This window comes from Macaca fascicularis, chromosome 10 (genome assembly GCF_037993035.2).
Source record: "Macaca fascicularis isolate 582-1 chromosome 10, T2T-MFA8v1.1".
Lineage (NCBI taxonomy): Eukaryota > Metazoa > Chordata > Mammalia > Primates > Cercopithecidae > Macaca > Macaca fascicularis.
In genome coordinates this window covers 29,965,000-29,980,669 of record NC_088384.1, presented here as the reverse complement: position 1 = coordinate 29,980,669, position 15,670 = coordinate 29,965,000, and the positions used below count along the sequence as shown (strand labels likewise).

The following is a 15,670-nucleotide window of genomic DNA, read 5'->3' as shown; positions in this document are numbered from 1 at the left end:
TGGTATATCCAAGAAGTTCAACAAAACTGAAGTGCAAGAATCATGAAGCAAACAACCCCAAATCACGTAACAGTCAAATTAATAAAATTTGGTGATGAAGAACCACTTAAACATATGATTCTAAGAGTATATTTCTCCTGTACTCTTTAAATTTAGGACTTAAAATTTAGGACTTTAAATTTAGGTTTGATGAGCAGAGTAGAGGTTTGGAGAAATAAGACAAAGTATCAGATAAGTGCAGTAAACTGGGGGAAGAGCAAGGCCTGTGTTCCATTCTTCTCAGCATGCCTTGGTTTTAGATGAAGCAATGCTCCTCCTCCTCTCTCTAATCAACAACCCAACTTTACAGCTCATGGAACAAGAAAGACAAAAGAAAACAAAACAAAGACCACAGACGGAAGCAAGTAAGGATTATTAGACCAGAGATCAAAGAAATAGAGAAGAAAAAAATATAAACAACACAAAAGGCATGAGAAACTCCTACTTGGAAAAGAACCAAAAAAAATTAACAAGCTGCTATGTAAACTGACTAAGAAGATAAGAGAGAAGACACAAATAAGAAAAATTGAAAATTTGGCACAATAAAACCAACTTTATGGGGATTAAGATAATGATACAAGAACACTGTAAGCAATTATATGCTAACTCTAGGAGAAATTGACACATTGATAGAAAAACACAAATTACCAGTCTAAAGAAGAAATAAATTAAATCAAGAAATAAAGAGATTAAATCAGCAATTCACAATTTTTCTTAAAACACAGCCCAGGGCCAGAGGCCCTCACTTCTAATTCTACTAGAGATTTAAGGAGGAAAAAATACCAACCATAGTCAATCTCATCCTAAAATAGACTGGGAGGACACTTCCTAACACATTCTAGAGGCCAGCCTTAGCCTCACAGCACAGACAAACAAGGATACTATAATACAGAAAACTATAGGCTAATATTCCTGAAAAATAAGCATGGAAAATTTCTTAACAGAACAAAAGATTACCAAATCTAACTGCACGATAAAGAGAACTCATGGCATGAAAACACCAAATTTATCTTAGCACTGCAAGAATGGTTCTACATAAGCAAATGGATCAATGTAATAAACAATATCAATAGAGCGACAGGAAAAAGCATATGATCATCCCAGTAAATGCAGAAGCATTTGACAAACCTCACCACACTTTCAAGATAAAAAACACTTTAGCAAACTAGAAATGGAAGGAACGTTTCACAATATGATTAAGGCAGGGCCTTTATCAATATCCACAGTGAACCTCACAGTAAATGGTGAAACAGTGAACGTCTCCCCACTAAAATCAGAAGCAAAACAAGGACTCCTGCCTTCACCGCTGCAATTCGACATTGTCCAGGAAGTCTTAAATTTCATTAAAACAAAAAACGCTAGTGCTACCTCCCATCACAAACATGGATCAGTATGTTAGGAAGTGAAAATAACGGTAATAGAAAAAATACAATGACAACGACAGTGACGATGGTTTAAGTACACAACTGAGGTTTAGCGGCTCCCAGTTACAATGCAGCTGTTCTTATTGGGATGAGAAAATCAGTCTCGTCTTCCATACACATATGGGAAGCAGGAGTACATGTAAGGTATGACTGCATTTCTCTGGACTTAAACGTTTTTCACAGAAGATCTATAGTTTATCCTGCACTCTGTATTCTGTGACCAAAAACCACAGAATGGAGAAGAGCATTTCAACCTGAGACTCAGTTACAAGAAATGTACCTGCCCCACCTCCCTGCAACCATATACGCGACCTCTCTGTGCTGAGCCATAAGGGCCAGAGGAGTTCACATGTGGCATAGACTGAGGCTGGACCCTCCCACCTCACCCTCCCAGGTGACAGGTGTTCTGGGGTCACTTAGAGAAGGGAAGTCCTGGGCTCCATCTTCTTCACCAGCACGGGGCAGCTCAGCTGCAGCCAGAAGAGAGGCTGAGGCCGCCCAGTAGGAACCTAACAGGGAGGCCAGCCCGGGGTCCTACATGTCTAAGGATTAGTCCTTGGTTTGGAAGTCTGGTGTAGTATACTGTCATCTGGGGCTGCGGTGTTCATGTTCTGAGGTTCAGACTCCCACAGCATCACCTACGGACACAAACAGGAACCCGGGCACAGTGAGGACCTCACCTGGCAAATGCAGCTGCAGGCGTCTGGGCCCTGGTGTCAGCCTGGGCAGCTCCCGCAGGCCTGGGATTCCCTGGGAGATGCCCCGAGGTGGAGGTGCTCTAGGAGGGGGGCACAGTGTGAGGAGACAGGACTCCCAGGGCCTGAGTCCTTCACCCAGGATGGCTGCCTTGAGCCTCCTGCCACTCTCAGGGCCTCGTCCCTTCCTGTGCAGCAGTGTCCTATGGAGCTGAGCCCTCTGTCCTGGGTGCTTCCAGAGACACCTAGCCCCTCCTCCCTCTACCTCTCCTCCAGCTCCAGGAAGACTTTGATTCAGGGGGCAGCTCCTGGGCTAAGGGAAGCCTCAGGTGGGTGTCGTGGGGCATTTGGGGCCCTGAACTGTATGGGCATCTCCAGCCTCCTTGAAAGGATGCTCTCCAGAGGGAAGCAGATTCTCACCTGCCTCAGCTCTGACCAAGGGGCTACCCTGGGCTCAGTGACAGAATACGCCTGCCTGGGGGGCTCAGAAACCCCCCACCCTCCAGCGGTCATGTCCTGTGCAGAGGCCATGATCCTAAGAGCCTCACAGAGACCAAGTAACCTAAAGTTGGTTTCTCATCAGGCCTGGGTTTCTGATGCTTTCTATGTGTTTATATAAAACACTAATGAGAAAGAAAAGAAAAGTTGAGCATGTCAATTTCTAGTTTATTGCAGGGTTGGCATATGGCATATGAAGAGCAGCACCAGATGTGAAATAGACTAGACTGTGTGATGAATCCACATGAGTTGTGGCTCCCCAAATGGCCAAACTATGGTGATGAAAATCATTCACACAATCCTAGAGGCACAGAACCACATCCTAATTAAATGACCAAGATGGGACTAAGTCAGTCTGCAGAACCCAGAGAGGAGCTGGAGGAGGAAGATGATGGGTTTGAGGTTCATCTGCTGCTGAGGTGTTATCGATGATCTCTCAGCAGGGCCCAGTCCAAATCCATGGCCAGGCTCCTGGAAGGTCCACAGCCCAGCTGAGCCTGTCCCAGGACAAAGCACAGGCGAGGATGGTATGGGACAATGGCCAAGTGGCCAAACTTGAAGAAGGTGACTGTTAACACAGGGCCTTCAAAGATGGAGTCTGATCTTCTGACCAGAGAAACAGACGGAGGAAGCTGGGTACTCATTACTTCCTCCTCAGTCTGCTGTACTGTGCCCACAGATGGTTTGAGTGACATCCCTCAGTGAGGAGTCCCAGAGGATGTACATGTGCATAGACACCAGGGACAGACGGTGTTGAGGATGCCCGATCCCTGATGTGCATATGGGTCAACATCTGCTGATGGAGCAGGAAGATAAAGGAAGCTGTGGCTGTAAAGGAGGGGTCTCTAGCCCTCAGTCTCAGCTGCCTCCTCATCTGTGTGCACCTCCTCAACACGGACCACATGGTTTAGACGTGAAGGGGATTGTGGAGCTTTCCAATTTTTTCCCTTGGTTACATAGCACATCCTTCCATATATACTTGATTAGAGCTTGTGCTCTACAAACATGCCTGATGTCTAAATTAGTGACTTTTAAAAGTGCAAATGTGGGACAGACGCAGTCCCTCTGGAGACATTACCCATCACATGAACCAGTGAACACGTCCCTGCAGGCCTCAGTTTTTAAGAGACAAGATTTTTGAATTTAAAAAAAAAAAAAAAGACTAAATCTTTGCAGAAACCACAATTTGGAAGAGAACCTTGCTACTCTTCATTGCTGCTTGGGTTGCAGTGAGAACAGATTCACCAAGTGCTTCTGATTTTTGTGTCTGGTCCTCTGTGTAGACACACACATCCAGGAGAGTTTCAATGAGGTTGGCGACTCCAATAGCTTTGGTAGGGTCTTTGTTTTCTCCTGGTGCTAACAGAACATGGAAGAAAAGACAAGGTGGCATATCTTGAAGACCAGAGATTTCCTTTTTGCAGGGAGTGCCTGGGCTCCTGGAGTGTTCTCAGGGGAAAAGGATCCAGGCCACTGGCTCCACAGTCAATCAATGATCACTGATATTTGAGCTGGTCACTGACCTAATTCCATTTTAGTGCTAGCTCAAATGGAAACATTATTTTCTTGCAACTATTTATTCAGCAAAATAGCACATAAATATCTAAACAACACATGCAGAAACAGTAGTCTCAAATGCAAAGCTGTCACCTCCCCACACCACATACTTTCTCACCTGAGCCCCTGAGCCCACTCTTCCCTCCTCTCACCCTTGCCCAGGGCTCCCCTCTCCTGTGCTGTTAGAAATCTCTGCTTTCTAACAGGGACAGTGACACAAAACATTTCCCACCCCCGCTGCCAGCACTCACACTGCAGAACCCAAAGTCCATCTCCTGAGAGGGCGTTTACATTTCTATTCTGACAGAGAAGTCACCGTGATTGGAGTCTTTACCCCAAACCCAGGAGTTTCTGAGGAACACATGGGGTCAGCCGCTTTCTGTGTGGGGAGGCTTCACCTCAGGGAGGCGCCCGGCTCTGGGCTGAGGGGTACTCAATGTGCACTAAAGGGAAGGACTAAGGAAAGTCCCCGGTCACAGTTTGAGGGACGCACGCGCCCTGAGGAGGGGTTCCTGGTCCTGGCCTTGACCCAATCCTAACCCCAGGCCCCTTTCCTTAGCTCCTCTGGCCTGGGACCCCCCAACCCCCACCCCAGTGCTTTTCAAGAGGTTGGTCACAGCCTTCATGAGCACTGCCTCCTCTATGTCACGATTTTTCTGTCAACATTTTGAGGAATCAGTTGGTTTTCTCTTCATCCCATGTTCCTGTCCCACCCACCCGCTGGGGGTGGATTGATTTCATGTGAGGTTTCCTCAGCCCTGAGCCAGAGCTGCCTCAAGGACACCAACCGGTGGGACAGTCCTCTAGGAAAAGCAAACAGGCACCAGGAGGAGCATATGGAGCCCTGGTGTGGGAGACACATTCCACCCTGAGGGAGGGAGCGTGGAGGGAATGAGAAGGGACCAGCAGCCTAGGATTGAGCTGGGAAGGGAACCGAAGGCAGGGGGTGCGGGGCAGGGGCTGTCAGCTGTGACTCAGGAGAGCTCCTGGGCCTCGGGTTCCTCCCTCTGCGACCACTAGGGGCAGTGTGGGCCTGGGTCTGGAAGGTCCCTGCTGGGCTTCACCCTGGGTATGCGGTCTCAGGAGCTCCTTCCTCCTGAGTCTCCCTAAAGAGACAGAGGCAGTCTTGGGTCCTAAATCTGTTGTGCCCCCATAAATGCATTTCTTGAAGGGCCAATAGGCTGGGTACGGTGGCTCATGCCTGTAATCCCAGCACTTAGGGAGGCCAGGGTGGGCAGATCACAAGGTCAGGAGTTCGAGACCAGCCTAACCAACATGGTGAAACCCCATCTCTACTAAAAATACAAAAATTAGCAGAGCGTGGTGGCACATGCCTGTTATCCCAGCTACTCAGGAGGCTGAGGCAGAAGAATCGCTTGAACCTGGGAGGTGAAGGTTGCAGTGAACCAAGATTGTGCCACTGCACTCCAGCCTGGGTGACAGAGCCAGACTCTGTTTCAAAAAAAAAAAAGCCAATAAATCCACCCCAGGTTTATTCAAGCAGCAGCTTCAGGCCTCTGCAGACACAGACGGTAGAGCAAGGTGTGAGGACCCAGCCGACCTGAGGAGCCCTAGAAGGGCTGAGGGGGACTGAGGGGTCCCTGTGGGGCCTGTGGTCCTGGGAAAGGGGGCGCTGGGGTCTCTCCCAACCACTCTGGGCCCTGTCCTCACACTGGACCACACACAACGGAAGGAAGTACTAAGCACTCTACAGCCAGAACCACTGTGAACCCCAGGACAGGAAGGAGAGGGACCCCAAGGCTGGCTCCATTTCCCAAGCACTGTCACGGGCTCAATCTCAGGAGATCCATGTCAAGAAGTTTCAATCCCCTCGGCTAAGCCCTGCTGTCCAGGGAAGCAGAAGTCTCTGAGCCCAGGCCCAGGTGAGAATGGGGTGGGGGGAGGAGCTCAGGATGCAGATTTGCATGGAAGCCCCGCCCTCTTCTGAGGCAGAAGAGAGAACACAGGGCTGGGGGCAGGCCCAGTGTTGGGTCTCAGGAGGCAGAGCTCTCAGGACATCACCATAGCCTGGGCTCTGCTCCTCCTCCCCCTCCTCACTCAGGACACAGGTGATGCCTCCAGGGAAGGGGCCTCAGGGACCTAATCCTTGGTCTCCTGCTCCTCAGGCTCACCTGGGCCCAGCACTGACTCACTAGTGTGTGTTTCTCCCTCTTTCCAGGGTCCTGGGCTCAGTCTGCCCTGACTCAGCCTCGCTCAGTATCTGGCTCCTCTGGACAGTCGGTCACCATCTCCTGCACTGGAACCAGCAGTGATGTTGGGAGTTATAACATTGTCTCCTGGTATCAACAGCACCCAGGCACAGCCCCCCAACTCATGATTTATCACGTCAGCCCCCCAACTCATGATTTATCAGCCCTCAGGGGTCCCCGATCGTTTCTCTGGCTCCAAGTCTGGCAACACAGCCTCCATGACCATCTCTGGGTTCCAGGCTGAGGAAGAGGCTGATTATTACTGTTACTCATACGCAACCAGCATCACTTTCCACAGTGGTCCAAGTTCATAGGGAAATGAGACCAAAACCTGCCCTGGGCTCTCAGGTTTCCTCCTTGCTCTGAAGATGCTTCCTCACCCAGTGCAAGGGGCTTCCTGCAGCACAGCCTCGAGAATTCTTCTCTCTCAGCTCCTCTCCTTTTCGACCATGAAGTCCAAAAGGAAACCTGCTCTGTGGTTTCTCATCCAGCACAGGGAAAGCTTCCTGTTGCTTTTGTGCTGTGGTCCCTGAATGTGCAACTCTTCTTAGCTCTTCAAATGCAGGGACAGTGACAAGGAGCTTCCTGATTGCTGCAGTCCCTGCTGTTTTGAGGAACAGCCTCACTCTAACTGCACCCCCATCTCCCACGCTGTACAGCCCAATCTGGACGGAAGCCATTACGGGAGTTTCCAGAAACCGCATCTTACTCAACTCTCTGTCCACCACGCTCTAGGGAGGATGGCCCTCCTGGCTGAGCTAATTTCCTGCACCTTTGTCCTGAGGCAGTGACCGCTAAGATAAGATCTGAAGATGTTTCTGAGGGATTAGGAACAAAAAGGAAGCTGTTTTCTTTTTATTGCTCCTGCTCTTTGCCCCAATACCTAAGGTTGCTGAGCTGGGGAGAATTTTATCGATGGGCTCAGTGTTCATTCAGAATCCCCTGCTCCTCATATCACTGAGTCCCTGTCCTAGAAACTCCCCACAAGCAGATGGTCTCCACACAGGATGGGAGTTCCAATATGGCTCCCCAGGGAAGAGTTAACCTGAGTCAGCCCCGCTTTCTCACTGACATCCAGCATTTCTAATCTCCATGGGTGTCAACACTTCTGTTGCTGAAACGTTTATTAATCTACTAATGGTAAGAATTTAGAAAATATTCATACAAGAGTTGGGTTCAAAATTTATATTTTCTGAGCCAGTTGTTAAGCATAGCCATTATTACATTAGATTGGCACAGAAGTTACTGCAGTTTTTGTCATTACTATCAATAGCAAAAACCACAATTACTTGTGTACCAACCTCATATATAGTTTGGTTTTTATGAACTTTTTTATTTTTTTGAGATGGAGTCTCGCTCTGTCACCCAGGCTGGTGTGCAGTGGCGCAATCTCGGCTCACTGCAACCTCCGCCTCCCGGGTTTAAGCGATTCTCCTGCCTCAGCCTCCTGAGTAGCTGGGACTACAGGTGCCCGCCACCACACCTGGCTAATTTTTATATTTTTGGTAGAGACGGGGTTTCACCATATTGACCAGGCTGATCATGAACTCCTGACCTTGTGATCCGCCCACCTCAGCCTCCCAAAGTGCTGGGATTACAGGCATGAGCCACCGCCCCTGGCCCATGAACTTCAATTACATAGATTATATTACAAAGTAACCATTTTAATATATTTGTATCCAATAACACCATGTTGTGTACCTGAAATATACACAATTAAATTTACTTTAAAACCCAAAGGGTATTGTCTATTGCTACATAAAAATCATTCCTAATATTCAGCATGTTAAGAGAACACGTTTGTGACCTTGATACTTTGGTGCACCTAGAATTGCTGAGCCACTTAGTTCAGTGGTTCTGGCTGTGTGTTGGTCATAAAGTTGCAGCCAAGCTGTCGGGCTGGGATGCATCCAGAGGCCAGAGAAGGTGGCCAGGCCCAACTGGAGGGAGGCTGCCACTGTCCCTAACCTCTTTGGCAGACGTAGAGAGCTCAGCCGAAAAGGAGAGTGAAGTGTGAGGCCCCTCTCCTTGTCCTCAATGTTAAAGATCATCCGATGCATGCACTGTTTCTTCTTTCCTGAGACACTCTAGGCATAGAGCACTCCCCCTTCATTCTAAGGCTACAGAGTATTCCACGGTAGAATTTTAGCCAACTCATCTCTACCGTTTATCGCCATGATTTTCATCTCACAAATAACACTGCAGTGAACATCCTTATGCAGACTTCTTTGGGTTCATGTGTGAATATGAACATAAGATAAATTAAATTTCTAGAAGTTGAATTTCTGAGTCAAAAGGATGTGTACTTATAATTTTTACTCATTGTTCTCAGATTCCTCTCCAGAGGGGTTCCACCAGTTTGTAACGCCAGCCACAAATACCTGGTCAGAGTACAGTGTCGAAAGTTTGAATTTTTGCCAATATTTCAGATTTTAAAATGTTATTTGTTACACTTTTATTTCTGATTTCACCTATTCTGCTTGAAGTGGAGCATTTTCTCAAATGTTTCAGCACTGTGTATTTTTTAGGATTCGGTAAACTTTTTCTTAAATGTCCAGATAAGAAGGATTTTAGTCTTTGGTGCCCAAGACTCAACTCTGAGACTATTATGCAGGTACTTATGCCATTCATGATGTAACCATTTAAAACTATAAACACCACTCTGAGTTCTGTGGCCACAGAAACACATGTGGCAGACAAGGGAAGGCCTATAGAACGTGGTCCCTGGTTTGTAGAGTCATTTGAAATTCAAAAAGTCCACCAGCATATTTTCTAGGTGGAGGTCTCTTCGAGGGCAACCCTGTATTTCACCTCCCATAGTGGCCTGAGTCTTTATATATATGTGTGTGTGTATATATGTGTGTGTGTATATATATGTGTATATATATATGAACACATGTGTGTCATCTGTTTGATTGGATCTTAGGTCTGCCCAAGGCAGCCCTGTGTCACAATCTCATTACTTTTATTTCTATCCATTTGCTTTGAGTTTTGGGAGAGCTTTAGTATATGAGGAATAGACTCCCCCCAGGAGGCAAAACAGAGGAAGAAGGAGGGGCAAATGGTCAAGGCAGCTTGTACCAAGTCATGAATAATCCAGCGTAGGCTCAGAGAAAAAAGTCCTAAGATGAGCCTGGTATCTAAAACCAAAACATGCAAGATCATTAAAGTTCTAGGGATTATAACAGATAAGTAAATGAAGTTTTAAATGTACTGGACATTTATATAAAGCATGAAGACTGTAAAATTCAGAATGTGACAAGGAAATAAAGAATTTGAGATTTTAAGATATAAAGACCCCAAAGCAAGTTTCCAGGAAAAGTGTTTATGCCTCAAATTATTATTTTCTGTAAAAGTCTTTTTTTCCCTTTTCTTAGGTATGAGAAAACCTCTCATGGAACATTCTTTTTTTCCCACCATCAAGAACAATGTGACCCCACAAAGGAATTCTAACATTAAGTAGAAGACAATTGCACTTTTTTGTAACCATTGAGAAGTTTCCTATTTGTACATAAAAATATTGATGCAGAAATCACCTGTCTTCTGACTTGTTAGACCGAAAACCATGAAAACCCTAGAAGAAAACCTAGGTAATACCATTCAGGACATAGGCATAAGCAAGGACTTCATGACTAAAACACCAAAAGTAATGGCAACAAAAGCCAAAATAGACAAATGGGATCTAATTAAACTAAAGAGTTTCTGCATAGCAAAAGAAACTACCATCAGAGTGAACAGGCAACCAACAGAATGGGAGAAAATTTTTGCAATCTACTCATCTGATAAAGGGATAATATCCAGAATCTACAAAGAACTTCAACAAATTTACAAGAAAAAATTAACCCCATCCAAAAGTGGGCGAAGGATATGAACAGACTCTTCTCAAAAGCAGACATTTATGCAGCCAACAGACACATGAAAAAATGCTCATCGTCACTGGTCATCAGACAAATGCAAATCAAAACCACAATGAGATACCATCTCACACCAGTTAGAATGGTGATCATTAAAAAGTCAGGAAACAACAGGTGCTGGAGAGGATGTGGAGAAACAGGAACACTTTTACATTGTTGGTGTGAGCATAAACTAGTTCAACCATTGTGAAAGACAGTGTGGCAATTCCTCAAGGATCTAGAATTAGAAATACCATTTGACCCAGCCATCCCATTACTTGGTATATACCCAAAGGATTATAAATCATGTACTATAAAGACACAGGCATATGTATGTTTATTGCGGCACTATTCACAATAGCAAAGTCTTGGAACCAACCCAAATGTCCATCAATGATAGACTGGATTAAGAATATGTGGCACATATACACCATGGAATACTATGCAGCCATAAAAAAGGATAAGCTCATGTCCTCTGTAGGGACATGGATGAAGCTGGAAACAATCATTCTGAGCAAACTATCCCAAGGACAGAAAACCAAACACTGCATGTTCTCACTCAGAGGTGGGAACTGAACAATGAGAACACTTGGACACGGGGCAGGGAACATCACACACCAGGGCCTGTCATGGGGCTGGTGGGGAGAGGGGAGGGATAGCATTAAGAGAAATACCTAATGCAAATGAGTTAATGGGTGCAGCACACCAACATGGCACATGTATACACATGTAACAAACCTGTACGTTGTACACACGTACCCCAGAACTTAAATAAAAAATAGATAAAAAAATAAATAAAAATTATATATATATTGAGGCTTAATGCTAAAAATGGAATTAGTAGTTTCATATCTATACAAGTGATTAATTTTCTTTGGACTAAGCCATTTCTGTTTATGATTCATCATCGTTAACTTGGATGTATTCTACTCTGAAAACAATTCAACTGTTGGTATATTTTGTTTTGTTTTCTGTATCAACTATAGCTCTTTTCTAAACACTGACAGAGATATTCCATACCTGATTATTAAATTTAATTTCATGGGCACTTGGATTATTAAATTGTTTCAAGAATGCACAGACGGGACTTCCCCCGCATTGAACTCACAAACGTTGCTGATGCTGACTCATGCTTTTCTTTCAATCTTGGCAAATAAAGTAGGCATTTTATTTTCTAGACACCCAGATGATAGCAACAGACAGGAGAAACTCCCCAAAGCTGTTATCCTTTAAATCCTCAGGATGAATCACACCTGGAGAATCACTCACACTTGATTTACATTTTATACAAATGAGAGTTGGGTCTTGGAGCTGATGCCGAGTTAGTGAAGGACTTGGGCTGTTGGGATGGGGTGAATGTGTTTTACGAGTGAGGAAGACATGAATTTTTGGAGTCTATAGGGTAGGGGATTATTGACTAAATTGTGTCCCCAAAATTTGTACAATGAAACTCTAACATACAGTGTGTGACTGAGTTTGGGGATAGGATCTTTAAAGAGAGGAGTGAAATTGAGGTCATGAGAGTGGCTTCTTATCCAATCTGGCTGGTTTCCTCCTAAGAAAAGGAATTTGCACACACAGAAATGAGACAACAGAGACAAGTGTGCAGAGGGAAGATCACGTGAGGACACAGCAAGGAGGTAGTGACCTGCAAGCCAAGGAGAGAGGCCTCAGGGAAAACCAAACCCACCAACACCTTTATCTGGACTCCCCAGCTTCAGAACTGCGAGAAAAGATGTGTCTGCTCTTTAGGCCAGCAGGTCTTTGGTATCTCATTAAGGAAGCACTAGCAAATGAAAACAAAACAGACCCCAAAGACCTTGGATGTGGAAGGAGGAGGAGATGGAGCAGGGTGCAGGAAGCAGGGCAGGGAGGGGTTGGAAGTTAGGCTCTGATGTGCATCTCCTGGATGGAATCTGGACTCCACTCAGTATTGTTTGGGAGAGACTTGGGAAAACATTTAACCTCCCAATACTGATTTCCTAATAAACACTGGGCCTTGAGCATAGGGCTTGGCATCATCCTATTCCATGTTATGAAAGTCTTCTTGAGGTAATGTTTGTAAAACAATCACCAAGGCATCTGGCATGTATTAAGGGTTCATACATAGTCATTGTGATTTAGTTATAGAAAATTGCATTCATTCTATGGGCACCGTGAACCTTGGTCTGGGGACCCTAATGAGTCCAAGTTCCCCTGTGGTTCTCAAGTGCACAGGGCCTAACTGTTGCTTCCTTTGAAACTCCTTCTATTGGGTAAAATTCTGAAACCCACCTGGCCCTTCTGATCTTGAGAAATTACCCAGAGAAGGCCCTCAGGCTCAGGGCTCAGACAAGAACCGGGGCAAATATTTTAGGGAATGGAGAACAGATTTGCATCCACTACTCACCAGAGCCACCTAACAAAGACACAATGATAACAGAAGTAAATTTGCATGAAGAGACTCCTCTTCCTACAATAAGACCTGGGGGTCCCTCCCCAGCTGTGGGCTCAGAGGCAGACCTCTGGAGCATCTCCACCATGGTCTGGACCCCTCCCCTGCTCACCCTCCTCACTCTCTGCACATGTGCTGCCTCCCAGGGCTCAGCCCCTATGGAACCAGGGATCATCCTAGCCCTGAGCTTCAGCTCAGCATAGGGAGTGAAGCAGAGTGTGGGGCTCTGGGAATAAGATTGTCATCCTCAGACACCTCTCCTGTCCTCTCTTGCAGGCTCTGTGGTTTCCTCTCAGCTGACTCAGGAGCCTGCAGTGTCTGTGGCCTTGGGACAGCCAGCCAGAATCACCTGCCAGGGAGATGGCATAGGAACCTATTATGCAAACTGGTATGAGCAGAAGCCTCGGTACCAGAAGCCCTGTGCTGATCATCTGTGGTAACAACAACCAGCCCTCAGAATCCCAGACTGATTCTCTGGCTCCAAATCAGGGAACACGGCCACTCTGATCATCTCCGGGACTCAGACTGAAGACAAGGCTGACTGTTACTGACAATCACCAGACAGCAGTGGTACTCATCCCACAGTGACACAGGCAGATGAGGAAATGAGACAACTACCCTTTTTCTGTCTGTGTCACCCTCTTACTCCAGCCCCAGCAGGATTGTGGACACAGCCGTGAGCAGGTCTGTCCCAGTTCACCTGCATCTGAGCCCTCCAGGCTACCCTTTTTTCCAGCCCTCCAGGCAGGCTCTGCAGAGGGTGGGTCAGGAGAGGACTTGGGGCTGGCAGGATCAGGTTGTCCTGGTGGTGTCTTGGGAATGGGAGTGTCTTGACTCAAGATGACCTGAGTGGAAGGACAGGAAGAGACAGCCATTGAGTGGTCATGGTCCCTGGATTTCCTCATATGTGGTGAATGAACCTAAGTCAGTGCCTCTACTCTGTGGTCCAAATGCCCTGATTATTTTTCTGAACTGCCTATGTTTCACTGAGACCCTCAAGCCCCAGCTTCACAGCATCCTGATGTTCTGAACAGGGAAGCCTTTCACAGTGAGCACTGAGAATCCCTTAGATCCCCTTTTCAGGTCTCACCCACCCTCCATCCACCCAAGGCTGCAGGGAGGCCCTGGATTCTACAGCTGTTTCCCCACTGGAAAATGCCATTGAGTTCAAAGAATGGCTTCATATAAGAATGTGCCCCCTTCAGAATACAGTTCAGCGGCAATGACTGCCTGATGCCTTGATCCCAAAATCATGTCTTAACCTAGGATGTCCTTAAAGTGCCTTCTAGCTTAGCACTCAATTGTCACACATTCTCTGTCATTCCTCCCACACGTCTTTCCTGGGAGTATATCATGAACCCCTACTGCACGGAATTCTCCCTCTCAGAGTAGGACTCCAGGGAACTCAAAAACTAAAAAACAAACCAAACCAGGCTAGAGGTAAGAGTATTGAAGAAGAGAGAATTATACAGAGAGAAAACTCTGAAGTCTGCAAATACTCATGCACTGATTTACGCTTGTGTGTGAAGAAACTCCCTTTGAAAGAGAAAAAAACACCCAAAGACACTTGAGAGAACACTCTTCAGAGGACACACACACACACACACACACACACACACACACACACACACACACTACAGTTAAAGAAAGAGAAAAGGCCCCAGGTAAGGGGCATCAAGTTGACTCATCAGAAGAGCTTTGCCTCAGTACTGGGGAAAATGTCACATAAGACTGCGTGGTTCTCTACTAAGACAGTGTAAAAGCAAGGTAAGGTCAAACAGTTTTCAAATATTTTTTACTGGATCCAAAAAAATAGAGAAAGAAATGCAAAATATATTCTGAATCCAACAAGGACAAACGTACACAGTCGGCATCCCATCAACATTTTCTGCAAAGAAATAAACAACAACAAAAAAAAAAAGCTATAAGAAACAAAAAGAAATTAATCAATCCAAAGTGGCCTTGAAATTTGACAGACGATAAACTTTGCAAGCAGGAGCACAACAGCAATTCTTGTAACTATATTCTACTTGATTATGAGGGTAGAGGATGGATTTACCAGGTTAAGCAGAGATATAAGACATAAAGACCCAAGTTAAACTTTAAGAAATGATACCTAAAATGTCCCTGATGAAAAACACACTGAATGAGCTTGATTACAGAGTAGATGCTATGAACGAACAGATGAGTGAACAATGATGTAGCGATGGAAGCTATCCCCGAAAAGTTACCAAAAAAAGAAAAGATGAGAAAAGTAAACGGAGTATGTGTGAGTTTTTGGACATTATCAAATTGGCATAATGGTATAATTAGAGGCATAAAAGGAGATAAAATTGGTGTGGTGAGAGGGAGGGCAGAAAAACAATTTAAATAGTGATCCGAGTGTTCCAAGTTTGGTTAAAAATACAAACCCACTATCCAAGAAGCTGAACAAATCCCAAACAGACACACACATACACACACAGAAAAAAAAACACACATAGAGCAACACTCACCGTATTCAAATTGGGGAAAAAAAAAATCTGTGATGATGAAATACTCTTAAAATTAGCCAGAGAGAAAACACGTGTTAGATTCAGGTGAACAGCATAATGATAAAAGCAGATTTCGTATTAGAAGCAATGCGGCCGGGCGCCACGGCTCATGCCTGTAATCCCAGCACTTTGGGAGGCCCAGGTGGGCGGATCAAGAAGTCAGGAGATCGAGATCATCCAGGCGAACACAGTGAAACCGTCTCTACTAAAAATACGAAAAATTAGCCGGGCGTGGTGGCGAGCGCCTGTAGTCTCAGCTACTAGTAAGGCTGAAGCAGGAGAATGGCATGAACCCGGGAGGCAGTGCTTGCAGTGAGCCGAGATTGCGCCACTGTACCCCAGCCTGGGTGACAGAGTGAGACCATCTCTCAAAAAAAAAAAAAAAA

At 45.7% G+C, this 15,670-nt stretch overlaps 1 protein-coding gene and 1 long non-coding RNA gene across 3 annotated transcripts in view; one reads left to right on the top strand and one right to left on the bottom strand.

Moving 5' to 3' along the window:
• The window catches only part of LOC102119992 (immunoglobulin lambda-1 light chain), a 306,764-nt gene that overhangs the window by 164,987 nt on the left and 126,107 nt on the right, over window positions 1-15,670 (top strand). The gene's annotated exons all lie outside the window — the stretch shown is intronic.
• Window positions 1-15,670, bottom strand: part of LOC123567284 (uncharacterized) — a 103,376-nt gene that overhangs the window by 85,837 nt on the left and 1,869 nt on the right. The window lies entirely within an intron of this gene.